The sequence below is a fragment of the Lactuca serriola genome, chromosome 4 (assembly GCF_051521515.1).
Source record: "Lactuca serriola cultivar US96UC23 chromosome 4, Lser_US96UC23_V15, whole genome shotgun sequence".
Classification (NCBI taxonomy): Eukaryota; Viridiplantae; Streptophyta; class Magnoliopsida; order Asterales; family Asteraceae; genus Lactuca; species Lactuca serriola.
The window spans coordinates 208,978,460-208,982,088 of record NC_136411.1 but is presented as its reverse complement, the minus strand read 5'-3'; the positions used below and the strand labels follow the sequence as shown (position 1 = coordinate 208,982,088).

Below are 3,629 nucleotides of genomic sequence, written 5' to 3'. Positions count from 1 at the left end.
GGCGAGGCTAGTTGTCTCGTCTCTTCTTCATTTTTCTGGAAGAGTGAAAGGAGTGAGGAGGTTGAGGTGGTTGTGAGGAGGTGCTTTTCGATCAATATAGGTGGCACAAGGGTGGTTTGGGTGCTGGTGTATAAGAACCAAGAGAGAGACGTTTAGAGAGATTGAGAGAGTAAACTTAAGAGGGAAGAAGGCTGATGAATTGAATGTGAATGAAGAACCCAAGTGCTCTTTTTATACTGAAATGGGTGTCTCACAAGTTTATGAAGCCATACCCACTAAACACCCATATTTATCTTTACTATCTTATAAAAGAAATCTCACTATTTCTATAAATAGATTCAATATAATAATAATATTTGTTTAAGACATTCAAATCATTAAGCTAATGGTACAAATAGCCATCAATAAAATAATAATATTTTTTAAATCGTACAAAACATGAAGAATGAAGTGCAATTAACCTATGCATATTCAGAATATGGGGGTTTGACCCAGTTCTTTAAACCTGATGATAGTTGTGAAGAAGCCTAAGATCCCGGCAAAAATCTTTCGGTTCTTGGCCCCCTTCCCCTATATCCGTTCTTCTTCTCCTTCGTAGAAATCATCCCATTTCTCTTTCTACTAAACAAGTTTTCTTCCTCTCTCAGTAAAAAAAACCCTAAGTCCACTCAGTTACGTCCTGCGTACCACCACCGTGTTTCTCCTTCTTCACTGCTTATGGGTACAAGTACTCTATATCACAACAACACGTTTGAAATTTGAATTACTATCCCCTCATTTTCAACAATCTAATTGTATCCTCTCATTTCCAGCAATTGATTCGTTCATACATACGAGATACATGTTATATAAACGCATCTCCTCTCCCAGCCAATTAAAACCCTAAAATTCTAAATTCTCTCAATCGGTGACCAACTCCCGCCTGCAGAAGATGTAGACGACGACCACCACGCATAAATACCGACCGCGGTCACTCAGGCTAACTCTTTTGTTTTGATTGATGTCAGGTTAGATTTTTCTCATACATAGAAAATCAAAGGGGCTACCTAACTTAAAGAAAATGCAAAGGGAACAAAGAAACGATGATTCTATGTACAGATTAGGTGAAATACAAAATTATAACTTTTTTCTCTACCTGTTTACTGTTGGTACTGGTGATTGTAGTTTAGGGTTTGTAACATGTTCAATTTTAGATGGATCTGTTTCTTATGATTTTTTTTCTTTTATTTTTCTATTTGTTCTTTTTTTGCCAATTTACTTGAATGATTTTTGGTTTTTGTTTTTCATTTTCGTTCTTAGCTGGTATTAACACACTTTGTATGAAAGATTCATGTCATATGTCTATTTTTTGGCAACAAAATTGTTGGCTTGATATGTTTATCACAACCTTGGTAGCTTAAGGGTTGACCTTTCGAGGATATAATCTTTTCTATGGTACTGACATTTCCTCTTTGTTTCATCCATAAAAGAACCCTTTCCCTCACTAAAAAAAGAAAAGTAGTAAGATGAAGAAGATAATCTCACACTTAAAGATGAAGGAAAAGGTAAACTTGTGCTTCATTTCGTTAATCATAGCTCTGATAAGAAGGATCTGATAGCTTACACCCATTCTCTGTCTCTCTCCCCCTGTATGTGTGTGTGTATCTGATGGTCTCTCTCTAAAAGCAATTAAGTGATAGTTTTATGTGATGGCTTCCTTGCATATTGATATGTTAAATAAGCTTATACTATTATTTGATACTTGAAACATTAATATAAATACTACTTACAGATAGAGGAAGATTGCTACCCCTGTTATTATTTCCTTTGTTTTTCTTGTTGGAGAGAGACTCTTAAAAATCACATTGTTTTCAAAACTGGGATAGAGATAAACAGAAGCATGAGTGAAAGGAGGCGTAGGAAAAAAATCATAGGTATGAAATTGAACATCAACAATAACGAAAATTTGGTGATTTCCCAATAGCTAATTATGAGGAATCATAGTTCCGATAGGGTTCCTGTTTTGCTGTTTTCCATGTCTTTCTGTTGAACATTGAAGGTTTTTTTTCTTTTTAATATTCGACTCATAATTTGTTTTAAAAGGTTGCTAAAGGTTTTTGAAAAGAATGTGAAGTCCATCTCTTAATGGTACCTCAAAGCTATTTTCATGTTGTTGTTGCAGATCAGGTGATTGATGAAAAGCCTCAATGGTTTTTGTTATTTCCCTTTTACATTTTTCAATTCAAATAAGACAAATATACATCAAGGGTGCAATCTTACCATTTTAGACTCGGGACTTTCCTTTGCCTCTTTGATCTTTATCGTTTGTTTACTTTTAAATAATCATGTTGACAACATTAATAGTGTAACCTGATGTATCGTTTGCAGTCTCTTTTGAATTAATCATGTTCAGGAATTAGATTTCAGTTTGAGGATCATATTGGCAACATTAATAGGGTATGAATGTATCCATTAGTTTCTCTAAATTACTCTTTTCACGATCATTTTAGATGGCAAATTGTCCATATTTTTATAAATTATGAGTTTGATGTCTCTTTGTTGGTTTATATTGGTTTTTGAAGGTAAAAGGATCTTCATATATGGATGGAATGTTGTGGTGATTGACTGAACATCAAAAATCCAGGGTGGGAAAAAATACTTTTTGTTTAATATTTGTTCAGTTTTCATAGTTAAAAATTTCGAATTTCCTTTTCAGGACTGTCAGACATGTGGGTGCTTTGATGAGGGGAGGGGTGACAACTTGGAATGTGTGTGTGGATCATCAGGCATCAGGTATGTGTTTGTTTGTGTATCGATGTGTATATGTATGTGCAACTATGTATATGGTTTATATGATATTTGACTGTATCTATAAGGGGAATGTGGTTGTGGCAGGGAAGCGGAGGGGTATATTGGTCATTTTAAACTATCTTTGTTATTATATTTTGCTAAAACAAATTAATAATCTTTCATTAAACAATCTATCAACATCTAGCATGAAGAAGTACTACAATGTATACATTTATTTTGATGACTCTTATAGTTCCACATATAATTCTCTCTCTCTCTCTCTCCCTCTCTCTCTGTCTATATACATACATACATATATATATATATATATATATATATATATATATATATATATATATATATATCATTTTGCAGATTTATTTATTTATTTATTTATGGTTTCACAACTTTTGTCGAGGGGTGGTTGTATTGTTGATGATCAAGTCTCAATTAAAAGGTAAGGTCTCACATTCATTTATGCTATTAAATAATGGAATTTAACTAAGTCGGGGTTGGATTTCATTTAAATCATTTTTGCAAATTCTTGTGTAGCTATATGTATTTTATTCTCTTGTGTGGATTCTATTGGGTTTTGTTTGATACAGTTGTATGGAGAAATTTTTATACATGTGATGGTTTGATTTTATAGTACATGGCCTTGTCATGCTTTCCCTCAATGGTCCAATGTCTGTTATGTAGAATCTATGGTGTATTCTTTTGGTGTTTTTTCATTACTTTGTCTTTCTAGATGTAAACCTTTGTTTGGCCATTTTCCTAGCCGGTCTTTTTCTTTTCTTGATATGTTTTGGCATTCAAAAAAATTTCAAGTAGTTATTGTGAATGTTATTTGATTTTTTAAA

At 33.1% G+C, this 3,629-nt stretch overlaps 1 long non-coding RNA gene across 5 annotated transcripts; it reads left to right on the top strand.

Annotated features, from left to right (window-relative positions):
* The first annotated feature begins 471 nt into the window (after nt 1–471).
* LOC145103216 (uncharacterized) lies at nt 472–3,629 on the top strand. Of its 5 annotated transcripts, none has more exons than XR_013706400.1 (4): nt 472–721; nt 813–2,436; nt 2,562–2,624; nt 2,696–3,043. It is a non-coding gene; the product is annotated as an uncharacterized LOC145103216 (long non-coding RNA). The 5 variants fall into 5 exon arrangements; XR_013706402.1 differs by having other exon boundaries at nt 476–1,103; nt 2,162–2,436; XR_013706403.1 differs by adding an exon at nt 3,145–3,629 and having other exon boundaries at nt 478–2,436; nt 2,696–2,772.